This window comes from Parus major, chromosome 4, assembly GCF_001522545.3.
Source record: "Parus major isolate Abel chromosome 4, Parus_major1.1, whole genome shotgun sequence".
Classification (NCBI taxonomy): Eukaryota; Metazoa; Chordata; class Aves; order Passeriformes; family Paridae; genus Parus; species Parus major.
The window spans coordinates 60,478,164-60,496,458 of NC_031771.1; the positions used below are offsets into that span (position 1 = coordinate 60,478,164).

Here is an 18,295-nt window from a genome sequence, read left to right on the forward strand (position 1 = left end):
ATGGCCATGCTGCTTGGGAACACAAGGCAAAGCAGCCATACAACAGAAGGGCTGTTGATGTAGCTTTCTCCTTAATGGATCCTTGCATTTTGCAGTATGGCCTGAAAGGTGCCACTGGGATGAACATTAGGCAACAACCCTTATTCTTAAAAGTCTGGGGTGTATTTGAGACTTAAAGTGAATTAAAACACCCTAGAAGTTTAACACAGGTTTTTCTTTTATTAAATTTCAAGGGGACCAAAGAAAGTTAAAAAAAAAGAAATCTTAAAGACTCTTTAAGGTCATCTTTAGCTGTTAATTAATTGGCAGTTTGTGGCTATTTCTAATCAGGAATGCGTTCTTCCATGCAAATGCTGCAGTGTGATGAAGGACATGCTCTGTCTTCTGGCAGGAAAAAGGATCTTCCCTGTCAGTGGAAACCAAAGTTGCATGGGATGAGTTCTTCAAGAGCTCATGTGCTCCTGGATCCCAGCTTGCACCATCTTGTCACATTTTCAGGTCTGGCTCCAGTTTGCTCTTTGTAACAGGTTTCTCTTGTGTCCCTCTGTTCAGGCAGACAGGCTCACAGCACAGTTGGACACCACACACCTCCCCCTTTTTGGGAAAGGAAACTGAAGGGCAGTGTGCTCCCAGGATGTATCTACATTGCAGCTGCTTTATTAGCTGGCGCTCGGGCTCCTCTGGGCTCAGGGGTCAGATGCAGCTGCTCCTTGGCTGCACAAAAACCTGTGTCTTTATGAGGAAGGTGTGTTGTCGTTGGCCAGCTGGGCTGTGTTTCTTGGATTGCCTCAAAAATAGTTTTCTGCTTTAATAGACCTGAGTGGCTGATGATCTTAACATTTGCTCTAATTGCTGTCTAACTTCAGAGCTGATTTAATGTGTGTAGCAGTAGTAGTCACAAAGAAAATACCAGAATCTAAATAATTAAAAAAAACCCCAAAGCCTTTATGTGTAAAAGGAGAGATTTCAATATGTGCAGAGATTTTTAGGCTCTGGCTTTAAAACAGTGTAATCATAGAAACAACAAAACTGGCCATCAGAATAAGGGAAGTGGTATCCTGCAAACCAGAATTACAGAGTGGTTTGGGTTGGAAGGGACCTTAAAGATCATCTGCCATGGCCAGGGATGCCACCCACTAGCCTGGGTTGATCAAAGCCCTATCCAACCTGGTCTTGAACACTTCCAGGGATGGTGCATCCAGAGCTTCTCTAGGCTGGAAAGCAAGCAGACTACAAATTACTTTCTAATTGACTTCTTAATGTGTTTAAGTTTGTTTGTTAATCTCAGATAAATCTTAGTTCAGTTTTTCTGTTGTTATGGTTTATTACAATGATAAGGAACTCAGGTAGCACTTCTGGAAACAGATACTACGAAACCCTATAATATTTTATCTGTATTGTCCAAGAAAGAAAAGTGAGCAGCTCTGATGAGGTGGTCGCTGTTGTAACCCAGCAGGGAACCATATGAAGACATGTTTTCATGGCATGTCCAGGTTGCAGGTAAGATGATGACCAAAATCTAGGTAATATGTAACTGAAAATTTAAGATTTTGCCTTAAGGAAACCTGTATGCCCAGAAGATTTCTGGGGAACAAAAGAAGCCCAATTACAAAAAAATCATAGGTGCTTTATGGTGACATAATTGTGTGACTTAGCAACAGGGTTCCCCCAAGCAATAAGGAATGCATCCAAGTGAACCCGTGATTTATTGCTGCAAACCCTGGCATGGACACAGAGGGACCCGTGCTTCTGCAAACAACCCTTTAGCACAAGCAGCTCAGCAAATCTTGTTGTCTTCTAGGAAATCACTCTTGTGTTACATCAAAGCCCCTTCCTTATTCTCCACACACAAGTCAGGGAGACCAGAGGGTGAACAGGGCATTGCTCTCCATCAGAGCAGAGTCTGCCTGCTGGGGCTGAGCTCATCCTGCCCTTTGGGAAAGCAGAGGAGTTCAGGTTCATCTCAGCCTGGCTTACATGCTTATGCAAGACAAAATATGTGTCTTCAAATCTCTTGTCCTCACCCTCACAATAAAGAATTTCTTCCCGATATCTAATCTAAATCTGCCCTCTTGCAGTCTGAAGCTGTACCCCTTGTCCTGTCACTGCATGCTCTAGTCAAAAGTCCTTTTCCAGCATTTCTGTAGACCCCTTTTGACAGACTTTTTAATGTCTTGGGATATGTATCTTTATTTGCAAATTATTTTCACTGAGAAATGACTGAGGACCTCTGGATACAGTTACTCTCTAAAATCAGTGACACTTTTGAGGCATCACCACTTCCATCCCAACTGTAATTTAGCTGTCCTGCATTGACTAAATACAAAAAAAGGAATTAAAATACTGGGACTGGGGGGTTTTCTTTTGTGTATTTTGGCTTATTTTAGTTGTTTGGGTTTTGGGGTTTTTTTAATTCCCACTGTGAAGCTTTATGACTTTCTGTCTTTGAGTTTAAACAAATGCTAAGGGATTCATTCAGTGAATGGTGCTAAATATTTGTTCAGGATGGGAACCTCCAGCCTTACTTCAGCTGAAAGATTTTCATCTGTGCACTCCTGACTGGCAGAGTTTTTCTCTCCCTTTGTAAAAAGCAGTTTTTCATGCTGTTGTTTCAATGAGACTTGAAGATTTTACACCCCTGGGGCTATTGTGTAGCTGCTGGAGCTTTCCTCCTCTGACCAACTTTCTTCCCTTAGAGGTTATTAATACTTTCTTCATTAGTTATTTAACATTGCAAAATGAAAACTGCTTATATCAGCCACGGACTAACTGGAGATAAGTTAGTGAATGTAAAACATAATCATGTCATCATGATGAGCAGGTAGCAAGTACCTGCTCTCTGTTCTCCCACATGAAGTTGCAGGCTGTCCAGCTTTTTATCAACCTGATTTATAAACTAAGCCCAAAAGTCCTTCATCATTGCATTTAAAATCCTTTCTCAGGTGTTTCTTCAGTTTCTCTTTGTCACTCAACAGCCTTCCCTGATCTGTGTGAGTCTGTGAAAGTGTTAATAAGGTGACAGGTATAAAGGTGCCCATGACTTCAGAGAGAACTATTTTCCTACCCTTAAGATGCCAGCCTCATCCTGGGGGAAAACTGCCTTTTTTTTCAGCTTCCTCTGGTCTGTGTTTACCCTCCACAGGCTCACCAAAACCTCTTAGCAGGAACCAAGAGGGATGGGCCCATACCCACAACCCATCATCTGACAGAGCCTCTGCCAGCTCTGGGGGTACAACAGGGGTGTGAGCAAGGGTTTGCAGTCCACCCCTTGAGTTTGCTCTTCTGGTAGATCTCATTCAGTGCAATGTCTGCAGCACCAGAGCAAGCACCCACACCTTTCAGCAGAGGTACCTCATTAAGCCTAAGAACACTAATTGCTCAGGCTGAGCAGGGAGGATAAAGCACCCTTTTGCTTGGGAATCATAGAAATGTTGCTCTCTAGGGCTGTGCAAGCTGAGAACTGTGTAAACAGAACAGATAAATTATCCCCCAAGTTACAAATGGGCTCAGAAGTAAAGTTACAGCCAACCTTTGCATTAGTTGGGAACAGCTGCATACAGCATAGCCTCCAAATTTCCATAGAAACTTGGATCAGCAATATATTATCTTCACTCTGTAAATGTTTTAATTATTATACTAGAACACTCTTTTGTGGGGATTGCAATACTAAAGCTAAGGCTACGTGGAAGCCACATTTTAAAAGCAATTTCCCCTGACCATATTTTAAGAAAAGCAAAGCTGGTTTAGGATTAAGACTTATGGTTTCTGATAGATTTGATTTTTATTTTTTTTTCCATGCTACTGCATGCACTCTTTTAAATAAATAAACTCCCACCAAGCTTGCTGCTCCAGTGGGACTGGATTGAACTTCCCAGGCATGCATGAATTATAAAGTCAGATATATGTTCCTGCGGAGAGAAGAATTACTTGCAGAAACCATCTCCCGATGCACGTAGCCTGCACTGGTCACTTTAAAAAAATAAAGCCCCGGGTGCGTGCGGGTGGATGGAGCCGGGGCCGCGCCCCGACGGGAACCAGCCCCGCATTGCCCCACACGGACGTGTCGCTCCCTGCGTGTCGCAACCCCTCTGCGCTGTGGCCAAGGAGAGATGGCCCTGCAGATTGCACAAGGGGATGACAGGATGTGGCTTCTGCGAGCGCCGGCGCCGATGTTTACAAGAGCAGGTACCCAAGTGGAAGAGGAGTCCGGCAGGCGGCCCTGGGAGATGTGGTTAGATCAAAGGCTTTCCCACGGCGAGGGCTCCCGGGGCGGCGGCAGCGAGCCTCGCATGGCAGCGCTGAGCCCGTCACCGTGTCCGTGCCATCCCTCGGCGACCGTGCCGGGAGAGCTTTCCTTGGCTCAGCTGTGGGAAAGCAGCCCGAGCATCCGTGCTGCGGGAGCGGCTGATGTGGATGCCACAGGTGTATATAGGGTGGACAAGGGTGTGAAGCTGCCCCGTGCAGCTCAGAGCCTGCCTATAGCCTGCGGAGAGTGATCCAGAGCCTGCCCATGCTCTGCCCCTGTCAGGCTCATCTCCCTGCCCCTTCCCTGCCTCTCTCCTGTGAATGCAAGGCCCTAAGAATCAAACCTACCCGTGTGCTCAGTGAAGCGTCCCTTAAATAACAGATCTTCCAGGACAGAGTTTGTAAAGTCACTCAGATGGGGTGAAGCTCTTTTCCTATGGCAGGGAAAGGTTTGCTTGCCTTTCAATGTGAGGCAGGTGGGCAGAAGAGGAGCTGAGCACCAAACCTGTTGCTTCTTACGAGTGTTGGGTCAGCCATGTGTTTTATGTGTCTTTTTTTGTAAAAATGCTGTGTTTTGCATTTCCAAAAGGAGCAGGGTTGCCAGTGGGGGGAGGATTGTGCAGCCCAGTGCTTGCACAATGTTCTTGCAAGGCTTAAATCAATGGAAGGTATTTGCCCAAGCCCAGCAAACTGTGAATCAGAAAACAGCTCCTAACAAAACAGAAATCCTCCTTGTTCATGCTTTGCTAGTCATCGATCAAGGCAGAGTGATGAAATACTCAGCCCTTCTCACCCTGATAAGTGTTTTATTTTTAGACTACCTTTAGCATCGCCTCAACAGCTGGTCCTGCAGGCTGGGCTGTCGCCTCTGGCTCCTGATGCATACTCAGACCCTCTTGTTGGTGTGTGCTGGACTGTCACCGAGCCCTTCCAGCTCCTAATTTACACTCCAGGACAAATGTCACTGCAAAACATTTGCTTTGTTGTGCCTTCATCTCCTTCTCACCTTCTGCTGCCGTGCTACATCATGTCCTGACTGTTTGAAAGAAGAGTTTTCTGGTCAGCTCAGCAAAATGCATCCTATGTGTTCACGTTTCTTCAATTCCATCCAGCAAATTGAATATTTTAGGGCACTTCAGGGTAATTTGTTGAGACAAAGAAAATGCCTGGCAGGGTGCTGTTGTGTGCAGAGGCAGCCGCGTGTGCGGTGCCCTCCGGCTCTGCCTGTGGTGACAGAAACCAGCCGGCCACGTGTGCCTGGCTGACGAGGCTCTGGGGGAATGCCTGGGTGTCTGCTCTGGGTATCCCAGGCAATCCCAGCATGTCCCAGCCAGGGCTCACATCAGCACATGGGGACCGTTCCCCAAAGCTGCTGCCAGCACGAGCCGCCTTCTCCGGCTTCAAAAATTTTAGGGATTTTTGAGCAGAGGTGCAAGAAGAACAACAGGGATGGGAAACATTGGGACCAGTGTTTTTTTCTGCTTGGAAATGCTGAGGTGTTGGGAAAAGAATTCTCTTGGAGAAATGCTTTGAATTGGACAAAATTTAAATAAACTCAAATTGCTCCAGATTTTTCTATATTTTGGAATGTTTTGGTTTGATGTCTTTCAGTTTTATAGAAAAAGCTAATTTATGATTTTTAAAGGCCTACATCAGATTTCATACATGCCAAATACTTTGATCTACCTCATGTGAAGCAATTTTGGAATTGCAATCCATGACAAATTTATTACCTGCTTCGAAGTAGAAAACAAATTCCAAAATTGTGGATTTTTTCCCATAAAACAAAACCCCCACCCATATCCCTCACCAGCTCACCCACTCACTCATTCTGAGTGAAATATGTATCTCAGTTCCCTGCAGAAACACAGAGCTCTATTTATGACCCAAGTGGTCCCTTTTGCCCTGTGTCTCAGCCTGATGGGTTTCCAGGTGGGATTTCTTAGAGGCGTCAGGATGACTGACCATGTGCTGGGCAGATGGTTTGCACCAGGGCAGTAAATCAGAGGGGTTTGGGATTCAGCAAATTTCCTGTGCCTGCTCTTGGTGCAGCCCATATCCACCTCCTGGCATTCTCTGATGGCATGGCAATCCCTGTTTATTTGATGCTTCTTGATTTCTTCTGATGTTTAGGGGTGTTTTGTGGTCTGTGCCAGCCTATGGAATTCCCTAAGCAGCAGAAAAGGACCTCAAATCCACCCAGACAAACTTTCCCAATAGAAACAAAGGGATTTCTCTGGAGTGATACCTTGAAAGTATTTAGTCACAGCATCTTCATTAAGCACAGGTGATCAGAGCAACTCCACCTTGTAATGCACTCCAGTTTTCTCCCAGGAGCTTTTCCCTCTTCTGCTGCTATTGCTGGCCTTCCTCCACCCATTCCTTTGCTGGTAATTAGATGTCAGACTACAGAGCTGCTGGCAGTCAAACTCTCAGCTGCCTCACTGCTCACCATGCACACTGGGAATCGTGCTTGTTGTTATTATTATTATTATTATTATTATTATTATTATTATTATTATTATTACTACTACTACTACTACTACTACTACACTTAGAGGGCTCAGAAACTGTGGCAGGTGTTTTGCAGACATGTAGGAAAATGTAAATCTTTCCCCCATGGATGTGCAATCAAAAACAAGTTTCAACAAGCGGGAGGCAAAATTAGAAGGAAGGACTGGTGTTAGGAGGGTTGGGCAGCCAAGCTTACCACCACTGCCCTTTGAAGCACTGGATAAGGCTGATAAGTGCAAACATCTCCATTAAAAAATAAAAAAAATAAAAAAAAAAAAAATTAAGTATTTGAAAAAAATTTCAAATACTTTTCAAAGTATTTGAAAATCCTAGGCTAGTTACAACCTTTATTTATTTTTTCCAGCTGTACTATTTTGAAAGGCTTTGAAGTCCTGTTTGCTGAAGTCACTTGGGCAACCAAAGTCCCAGTGACTTTCAGGCAGATGGGAACGCCTGGATTCCCCTTCATCTAAAGATTCCTGAATACTACATCTGAGGTCAAATGTTTTTGAGGTAAGATGTGCAAGGTAGGAAGAGAGTGAGGGTGATACATCTAAAAACACCCACAAAACTTCATCTCAAAATGTCCATTTATATGGTATTCGTGACTTTTTTCAAAGATGATGCTGCTAAGTACTTTTTACCAATGAAATGTGAGTTTATGTGACTTATGTAATGATTTTGATGCTCCAGGTGTGTTAATATTTCAGCCTGGACAGGCCTATCCTCAGTTTATGTCTTCAAAGGTATTTGGGGGAAAGACAGCCAGGTTTAGCTGTTTGTGAATGTCTAAGGACAATGTTCTTTAACACAGCATCTGCAGTCAGCCACCATGTTGTGTCCCTGTGATTCTGCAACACCATTGTGCCAGAAATACCTGTCAGTGTCAGGATGACCAGGAAGGGGTACCACACAAGGCTGCAACTGAACAAGAGCCAAGGTACTTTCTAAGCATGAGTTGTACTCTCTTACAGAGATCGAAGTTAATGTGTAGACAGGCAGAAAAAAACCAACAAAACCAAAGGGAAAAAAAAACCAAGCACAAAAATATCTTTTGAAAAATCACCATTCAGGTTGTGCTTTGGATTTTCATTGTCCTTTTTTGATGAGGGGAAGTGTTTGTGCATGTCCTTATCAAGCACTGGTATCTGAGACCTGACAGTCAAAGATGCAATACTGTAAAACCAGTAATGGAAATGGAAAGAAGTTGATCTCAGTAGCTGGGTATTTTTCAGGTGAATAAAAGTATGGCATGAGCGCTTTGTAGAGATGTAATTCTGAAAAAGTTAAACAGCTTTCATTCAGAGGCAGTAAATAAGAATTTTTAACTTAGTTTTTTTTCACTAGTAAAGGGCTGGTGTGCCCCGAGGACAGAGAGCCAAGGGACCAGGAGCAGAGGGATGAGCACTTGAAAATTTGGCTTCACTAATTGTTTCTTAAATTCAATGAGTCATGATTTTTTTTTTTTCTGTGCATGTGGCTCTCTGTGTATAAACTCCAGCCCAGCCAGAAAAATATCCCTCGGCCATTCGTGAGAGCTAGTAATGGTTTCCTAAGGATTAATTCCTCCTAAAAGATACTGTCTGCATTCCTTTGGAAGATGCCCTCCCACAGGCCCTCTCTTATAGCGCTGCACTAAAAATAGTGCTCAGAGCTTCGTTGCGACAGCTCCGTGTTGCAATTTTTATGGTTAGGTAGGTGAAGTCTCTTTAATTCAGCCAGCTCAATTCACTTAAATTTGCATGATAATGTGGTTAATTATCCATATATTTCAAATGAATAATGATTTCACAAAAAGATAAGAACAGGGTCCTGTTTTTTTCTTTCCCTATGTTTTAAAAATGCGCATAGAGTTTGCATAATTAAAATGTATTTTCTCTGGAGTGGAAATTCATATCTATTGTAGGTTGAAGTGCAAGCTGCTCTGCATGCTGGGATGGCATCCTCCAGTGGATCCATGTGCAAGGATGGAGTCCTTCAGGCACTCACTCAGCAGACCTGACTCACCATGGCTTGCTGCCATGTCAGTGCTGACCAAAGGAAGTTCTGGGAATGTGACTCCAGCCTGGTTAATAATCACTGTAAAGGGCCGTGCAGAACGAGCTGCCACCCAGGCCCTCAATGGCTTTGCTGTGGGGTGGCAGCAGTGCTTGGAAAGGGCAGCAGTCCCTTCCTCTTATCTCTGTGCAGATAAAGTGGCTGGTGGCAAAGGGCACTTCCTCATGTGCTGCTGCTCAGGCCCTTTCAGTCCCTGACCTTTCCCTGTGGTCTGTGCATCCAGGAGCTCCAGGGCAGGCTGGAGTTCCTGGATGGAAGTGAGTGCTTGTGATGGGGATGGGGTGGGCAGTACCAGGTCACTGTGGATGTTCAGCTCTTGCATAACCACACATCCCTGAAGCAGGGCACTGCTCTGGAGAGCCCCAAAACCCTTCCTGGCCCAAGGAGCAATAAGCATTGTTGATATTTTTCCACCTTTCCCTACATCTCTTTTTTTTTAAGAATTAACTCAAGTTTTTCAGAAAGAAAAAAGAAAAGAAGTATCTTTTTTCCATTTTAAAAAAAGACCCCATATAAATGGGGTTGTGCCCCTGTTTTTCTGTTGTCTGGCTCTGTTTGAAGCCCTTTCCTTGTCCTTTCTCCAAAATACAGACAAGGTGGCTGAGTACTGGGAAGCACCCCTTGTGCCTGTGTGGGAGGAGGGGGTGCCTAGTCCAGATGCCAGCTAGTTGGTTAATGAGATTAATGACATTGGGGAATTGAAACTACAGCCTTTGAAAGGGAAAGGATCATCTCTGCTGCTCCCTTTACACTGTTGACTTCGTTTGCTCTTGCATGAATGGTTACTTGGCTGGCATGTGGTTGGGCAAAAAAATTTATTGGCCCTTGGAGATGAGGAAACTTAACAGGGTGATAGAAGGAGATTGTGAGGGGGCTCAAGATGCATCCTTTCCTGTGGCAGAGGGAAAGGATGCTCCCACTGGGACCTGAGCAGTGCACAGCACCCCAATGTATCCGAGACATATGAATCTCCAAGTCTGCTAGTGTTTGAACCAATGTTAATTAAAGCATTTTAATGAGGATGTTTTGAGAACTGTGTGTTAGTCTGTGCATGCCCTTCGTGAAATATTAAACATCTCTGCCCTTTCAGCAGCATCCTCCTCCTCAGAAAGTCTTCCTGCAAATGGATTTTGACACTCCTGATAATTTTGGAGCTAAGGAACCCAGAGAAATAACCTTCTACAAAAATCTTAATATGATCTTTGATGTTGTAGTCAAAGGAGCACATGCCAGAAAATGTTTTGCTCTTTTCAGTTCATCCTCTGGTTGTTTGTTGTTATTTTACCAGTTCATCCTCTGCTTGTTTGTTATTTATATTTCAGGCGCGACAAAAAGCAGCTGATTAACTCATTAGGCACAACCATCAAAGCACAGGGTGAGAGCACAAAATCTGCTCCTGCAGCCGCTCCCCACAGCTCAGGGGGTTCTGCAGGGCCTGGCTGAGGTACAAAATACTCAGTTACTTGTGGATAGCAGTGTGCCCTGTCTTTCTCAAGCCTTGTCTTTCTCAAGCTGTCCTCACTGAGGGACTGTGGCTGTGCCAGAGGGTCTCAGGCTCTGTCCAGGGGGACAGCCCAAGCTCCAGATTATGTGTTCATCAGCCAGCAGGTACAGGTAGCCCCACAGTGGGGAAAGTCCCCTGTGGAGAACCATAGGCATGAGACAGAGAGGGAAAGTACTGCATGGTGCTGCTCCAAGCTGAAAGACCACTTGGTGGACAGGTAATACAGAGAGCACACATACAGATTTTGAAGGCAGCTCCTAACTATCAAACTCACCAGAGCTGCAGGAGCAACTGAAACAGATAATGCTAACTTTCTCTTGCAGGTTCAGCTCAGGTGGAATTATACTCAAGGCAGTAGTTTGCACCTGGGTGCTGCTGCCTTGGATTGAAGGCTTACCAAGATGTTTTCTCCCCTAAGTGATGTGCTGTGCAGCAGTGTGGCTGTCACCCAGCCTTGAAAGGACCAGCAGTGCCCCAGATCTCGCTGGTGGAGGGTAAGGTGATCTGTCTATTATCTGTGTATACCTGCAGCCCTTCAGAAGCAGAGGATTATCAAATAGGTTGTTGCAGTCATACTTAAATCTTGCAGACCCAGCTGCCTGTCTGTGCAAGTCCTACAGAAATGGCACAGGAGCTCAGCAAGTCCATGGCCTCTCGGGAGCCTCCCAAGAACCTTGCTGTACAGGAGACATCCAAAAGATCAGCAGGTCTTTATCAGGTACCTAGTGTGTCTCTTTTTTCACACCTCCTTTCACTCCTACCCAGAGATCACGGCCTCCTGCCCACCCTCCACCTCCAACACACGTCTCTGTTTTCACTCCACAGGTTTCTGCCTCCTCCTTGTTTGTACCCCTCAACCAAGTGCCTTGACTCTGGGTGTGTGAAGTAAAATGGACCAAGCTGGATATGCCCAGGGGCCTCACCAAATCTTATTCTGGCTTTAAAGCCTCGTGAAACTTCTATCATTCATTAGGTGTTCAGTATCCCACCCACAACAACTGTGGTTTACCTGACCACCTTGATGTCCTCCTCTAAGGGAATTACCACAGTCCCATGGGGCTTGAATGCAGTCCAACACCACCTTGCAGCTACACACACAGGAGGAGAACAGTCAGTATTTACTGGCAATTCTGAGTTCAGGTCCATTGTGCATGGCACTGCCACAAAGGGAAAAGACCAGATTTTGCACCTGCAGAGCTAAAAAAAGGGCTCATAGATCAAGTCCTTGTTCTCCTAGAGCACAAGTCTTTGCAAGGAGGCTGCTCATACTGGCAGCCCTGTAGGATCAAAGCTGATCCTGGAAAACTCACCAGATAGTTGATGAGTCTGTAGCATAACCAATGGCAAAATGAAGGAGAGGAGCCTGGATTAAAGTATTTTTACATGACCCAATCTTCAGAATCCCAGCCCTGGCAGTGATGCCACTCCTGAACTCCCAATTCTCCAGTGATCCCCTCTCTCCTGCAGCCCAATCAGCCTGTGATTCATTTTGCATTGAGCAAAAAAATCAAAAGCTGAGGCTTGGATTTGCACATCTGCCACATAAACAGGCCTGTTTGCAAAGACCAGTGTGCACTTGTACACCCACCATGGGCTCTGTTAGCACCTGAAACCATCTCCTGACAGGATGCTCCAGGGAAGGAGGAGTAAGGAGGCATAATCCCAAAATGAAGTCATGCCAGGAAATGGTTATGTTTTTTTGCTTTTACATAAGGAGGTGTCACAGTGCTGCTGAGAAATAGATACCCAACAGCCAGCCACAGGCAGTGTGAGATGACAGATACATGTTTAAATAATGTCTTTATTCCAGTTCAGCTGAAAAAATAATTTTTGAATTTGGGTCTTAAGCCAAGAAGTACCTTTGTATCTGAGAGCTCATTGATTAAAACAATTTGTGGTTTCAGCTGGGTTCTAAGAAAGACACTACATTACCCTTCACACAGAATATTAAAATAATATCTGTATTTGGGAGGACAGAGGAATTTAGAGTGACCTCAGTATTTCTTGAGATTTGAAGAATTTCACCCAGCCTAGAGAAGCTTCTACTTTTAAACTCAGGGATTTCTGCTAGAACAGGAAGTTTCTCTTGCATTGTTACCCGGCAAAATGAGCTCTGGATTATATTTAGCTCCATTCATTCAGCACAATGAAAAGTAAGACTCCAGCCAATTTCCTTAAGCAAGTTTATTAATAAGCACTAGTTGTTTGGTGACTGGTCATTTCTAGGTGGCTGGAGGACATGACATGCTGCAAAACCTCCCTCCCTCCCCTGAACAAGTTCCTAGTGGATTGGACAACTTGAAGCACTTTATAACCTGTGCTGGGTACCTGTGCGAGCCTGGCAGCCTGAACATTGTCCCAGGTACAGCTTCCAGTCCTGCCCTGGTCACTGTTGCTTGGTTCATGCTTCACTGGAGCTTCATCAAGGACAGCTGAGTAGCTTTTAAGCTTGAAGTAGGGGCTTCTGACTGCAGGCTCGAGGCAGCTGTGTGTGCATGAGACCACCATCACTGCAGCTGCTGAGCTGGAGGAAACCACACTCACTGCAGGTACAGCAATCACAACAAAGCCTCCCAGCACGTGGAAGCACATGCTGCAACCACACACAAGGAACTTGGGTCAGCCAGTGGCCTGCCCATAAATCCAGGCTTCATCCATTGCTTTCTGTGTATCTGAACACAAATTGCTAGGGGTGTGTACCTGCTGAGGGCTAGAAAACAACTTGAGGTGTTTTTAAACTTGACAAACTTCATGACCTTTTCATCTCTATTGTTTGCTCTCACTTGGTCTCAAAATATCTGTTGTGTTTTTAGGGTGGGCTGAGCTCAAATTATCTCCTGCCTGTGCTCAATTTAGATGCTGTGACTTGAAGTTTGGGCTTGCCCTAAAGCAGTGAGGTCCTTACCCCCCACCTCCATTTGCAGTCATCCAGGGGAGAGGTCTGGAGCTGAGTGTCCTTCTAACACTTCCAGTGGTGGGATGTACTTTCCTTGAGGTCTCAAACAAAATTCAGGCTATATGGTGACTTGGCTTTGCTTGGTCAGGAAAAACTAGTTGTTCTCCTACTGTGGGTGCTGGTAGAAGACTGTGTGGAAGTGATCTCTGTGCTTCTGCAAAAGCAAAATACAGCAATCTGTGGCCATCATCTCTCAGTCTAGAGCCATGATAGAATGCCTTCACAAGCTATGGGTGCAAGGGATGAGGGGACTCAGGAAGTAGCATGCGTCAACCACAAACCATCACTGTTGGGGGTCAAATATAAAGGAAGGAGCACTGCTGGTCTAACTTCTCCCTGCAGACTGCAGATATCCATGTAGAAGAAAAAAAAATTCTGGTACTCTGGAACTCAAATACCAATCCTGGGAGGGTGGTGGTCAGCATGGTCATGGGTCCTTTACTGGAACAGCTGGGCCAGTTGTTCCCTCAGTGCTCACCTTGCCTTTCTCAGTGCCCATCATGTCAGCAGTTGTGGCACTGAGAATACCCAAAGCTCAGGTTTGCACCTTTCTGCCTGCAAACTCTGGCAAAGCATGTGTTTCAACCCAATCTGGAAGATTTCAGCCACAAGAACTGCAAATGGACTTAACTTTTCCTAAGGACAGTTGAGACTTTGTGCCATCAGAGCATGGCATCTTCAAAACAGGTACAAAGGAGGTAGGTAAGGCCAACTAAGCCAGCTAAACCTATATTAGCAAGTTATAAAAGCAATAAAATGTTAAACCACAGAATTTCTTCAAATTCTAACCATTTTTATGTGTGTGGTTGGCAGTGCTCTGTTATTCCTGCCAAGCACTCAATTAGCACTTGAGTTAATAAGATGTTTTAATGGCTGTTAAATTAATCTCTGACATTAAACAGAAATCTCTGAAATTAAACTCTGACACTGCTTTCCAGTGTTTTCCAAAGGAAAAATATTAATTCAAACCAGTTCCTATGTTATCGTTGCCACTAATTATTTGTGTTTATTCTCTTTACTACGCTTATTTGATTTCATTTGAAATTAGATGCGGTGATAGGGGATGTGATTTGGTATTTTTCTCCAATGGGCTGAATAGATGAGGATTAGAGCTCCAGAGCTCTCAGAAAATGAGTCTTCACAAGCATTTGTTCAAATAGAAATCACAGAGCCTTTTTTTAGGACCATCACAGCCCCTTTGATTTGTTCTTCATCAGTGCTCTTGCAAGTTTGCTCACAGAAAACTTTGCCAAAAAATTATAGTATTGCTAAGCGAAATGAAAACGTACTAGCCCAGGAATACCTATAAAAATGTTTGGTTTGACCTGTGGCATGACTGCTTTGGGTTTTTTTTTGGCAGTTAGCTCATCAGCCACTTAAAACAGCTAATGTACTATAAATAGAAGGACAACACCAAGTAAAAAGCAATAGGCAATATATCCCCAAAACCAAGAAATTTACGATCGTTTCATCCTGAAAAATTAAAAGAACAAAAGAAAACACAATCTGTAGGCAGCTGAGAGCTCTGCCCTGGCTGGAGCACTGAGAATGATGTTCTTCCAACCCAGCCGGGAGTGGGATTGGTGCGTGGTTGGGTTTCGTAGGTCTCAGTCTGTGATATCTCCCTGGCTTCAGTTCGAACTGATGCTTCTGCTGGGAGTGGAATAGCCTAGGGCTGGAGCTGTGCTGAGAGAAATGAAAAGCTTTCATAAAATTATGTCATGTGCTGAATGTGCCAGCCTGTCATGTAATAATAGCTAAAACTTTCTGTAATTAAAACAAGTAGCTAGTTATGGTGTCTGACTGTGATCAAAGCTCTTTTGTCTGCTTTGGCAGTTGGCACATGTGAAGGATTTTGGCTTACATGGAAAATACTGTTGTGGTTCTTCTCTTAGTTTTAAATGGCAAGACACATACATCTTGGATTATCCCGAAACTGAAGGAAAACAGTAACGGGAAACACCAGAATGTGCATGACATAAAATGTCTACAGTTTCTGGCAGAAGGATCTCCTGCACCCAGCCATGGTGCCTTCGGAGTGCTTGACCCATTGCTGAAATGCAAATGGTTAAAAAATGTAATTTTATATTTCTGCAGAGATGGGAACAGAGCTCTTGAGAACATTCCCAAATATCCTGCACTGCCTTTTAAAATAGGAGTTTGTTTTGCATAACAAATATTTGTCTGAATTGTGACAAACCAGTTGTCTCCCATTTGAGGATTTTTTTTCATTGTTTGATTGTAATTGTTTTGAGACTTTTATGGATAAAAGGTACCTTTCAGTTCATGAGAGAAACCATCATTATTTTTCCATATTCATGTCTGGTATCTATATTATAAAAGAAAGGCCTTGATGAGTAAATGTAAACTGGTTTTGCTCTCAAATTCCTCTTCATCTTGAAAAAAAACAACAAAACAAACCAAACCAAAACAAAACCCAACCAAACTAATCCAGAATTCCTTTTACATCTCTGAAAATATCTACTACTGCTTAGAAAGTCTCTGGGAGGATAAATATGAAGTTGTTTTACAAAAAAAAACAGATGTGAACTGATTGGCTGAGGAACATCAGCCAATAATAGAATGTTTTAAACATTATATTAATCAATAAAACATCATCTGAGGGATGTGTCCAGCAGAGTATTTCTGAGCATCTGGATTTTTTAATCTCTTCTCTTGAAGTTCTGAGGCAGATTTGGTGAAGATTTGCTTCTTCCACATCATGTGTGTGATTGTGTTTTTTTGTGTTTCCTGTAGTTTCAAATCCTGTGAATGCAGTGGACCAAAGATGAATATTTCCCCAAATTCAGCTGTGTTTGATACAGATTGTCTTCTTATCTTGGTCATGGCTGAAAGAATTGGTTCTACCTTCAACTGTTACTCTGCAAGCAAGTGTGCCTAAACCCTGCTGCTTCTGACCTGAGATTTTTCCATGTTTGCTGCTTTTCAGAGGTGACAGAAAATCTTCATTACTTCTTATTTGGATATTTGGCCAATAAACTGATTTTCAGTTATCTTGGGCTACCTCTACTTCAGAGGGCAGGACCTCACAGTGCAGGCTCAGAATCCACCTCTTCAGGCTATGTGGTCCTTGAAGCAGCTCACACCCCATGGCTGGTGCTTTTGGACCAGACTGCAGGGCATGCAGAACCCTCTAGTCCCTGGAGGTTTAGCCAACTACTGCCAACTCCTGCTGACTGCTGTGAGGATCTCCAGCAGTTTGTATCTTGTTGATGTCTCGTGTCAGACTGCACCTTCTCTGCTTGTAATCTTGGTTCCGTATAGGACTGTCTACAGAATGACGCATTTTCATCTCCTCTTGGGTGTGTGACAACTGCTCTTCTGGTATATGAGGAGGAGATGCTTCACAAGCAGAGAGAGCCACCCAGGATGCTCATGTGAGCATTTCAGTAGCACTGTGGTCAGTACAGAAACAAACCTTCAGCTCAAACATGCTGAACCACAGCACCATGCAGGCTGCAGGCAATGGTGTCATTAACATATCCAGGGATGTTGCCTCCAGGTGACTACAGACAATATTACCATCATGTGCAATCACAGGCAATGTGCTGTGACATTCCCTCATCCCTGACTGGAAACTGTTGACCTATAGAGCTTTCCTATTAGATTAATTTATCCACAGCTCACCTTCAGTGAATGCTTTTAATTGACAACCTGACTGCTATACCTCTCACGGAAGATGAACACTGACATCTTGTAGACTGGTTTTGCTTTTGAACTGCAGACATTTAGAAAGAAACATATTTACTGCAGATGTCAATGCAGAAGATTTGACCCTGCTGTCCTCAAAAAGGACATGTCAAAGGCTATGGCTGGACCTGTTTTTGCTCCTGTGCTTGATCTGATTGCCTGAATGTGGCCACCTTGGTCCTATTACCGTGATTTCTGTCCCTGTTTCTAAGAGCTCTGTGGAATGCCACCTCACTTTGCTGCTTTTCCTGTGCAGAGCTCTGGATCCAGGCTTGTCCCCAGCTCTCATGGCAGCCAGCTCTCACTGTTAGGACATGCTTATTCCTTTCTGCAAAGGAACTTTTCACCAGGAGCAGGGAGCAAGAAACATCTACCTGGCCCAATGCACTTGGCGATCTCACATGCTAAGGGTGAAAGACTGGTCTCTGCTGTAGCTCAGTCAGGGTCCATGTGCAGCCTCAAATGGGTGGAGTATTGTTATTTTTACATTCCTTTACCTGAGATCTCATAAATGGTGATAGATATTTTCCCTTTTTGTCTATTACAGGCAAGAAGGAAGGCTCCCTCACCAAAATTCCCATGACACTGGGCGTTTGTCTACATACTGTGTGAATGTGCATATTGACTATTCACATACCTCTAACCTTGTTTACCATAACCAGCCTCTTTTTGCATACATCAGGCTTCTGTGGAGTTCTCTTGAGTCCTCAGGGATTCATTCCACTTAATGATAAAACAAAAGATCTGCAGTGCTGCTATTGTAGCTTCAAGTGTTTCTCAATACTGTATTGTCTCACACCAGGACATGGTTAAGAAGGATGGGAACTGTATTTCAAAATTGGCATGAGAAAACTAGATGTAATTTGCATGGCTGCACAAGGTACAGGAATCCACTGTGTATCTTGTCACTTTCTCAACCTGAGAAACTCTAAAAGAAAAAAGTTCCCAGAAAACCAAAAGTTTAAAAAACATTGCTATTTTACGCCATTTAAATTCTCATACAGAGTCAGGGTTATACAGTTCTAGTGGGCAGGGCTAGGAGGATGGTCTCTCCTATGATGATAACTGGATTTTTTCAGATACAACTTTCTATATTGATTCTTACTTTTCTTTCTGGAATGCAGCATATATATTTTTTCAATGGTTTTTGCATGGGTATAAATGCAGACATAGGTGAGTACATACATATGTGTCTATATGTACATACACACACAAGACCTGGGGGACATGCCTATGCACAAATTCTATTTGAATTCTGAAGACTTCTTCTATTAACTTTAACTTTCAGGTCTGATTAACGACCATTT

The 18,295-nt window shown here is 43.9% G+C and overlaps 1 long non-coding RNA gene across 2 annotated transcripts; it reads left to right on the forward strand.

Moving 5' to 3' along the window:
- The first annotated feature begins 8,405 nt into the window (after positions 1-8,405).
- On the forward strand, positions 8,406-13,171 carry LOC107203597. 2 transcript variants are annotated; one of them, XR_001521268.2, is made up of 3 exons: positions 8,406-10,815; positions 10,892-11,039; positions 11,147-13,171. It is a non-coding gene; the product is annotated as an uncharacterized LOC107203597 (long non-coding RNA). The 2 variants fall into 2 exon arrangements; XR_001521267.2 differs by having other exon boundaries at positions 10,911-11,039.
- The last annotated feature ends 5,124 nt before the right edge of the window (positions 13,172-18,295 follow it).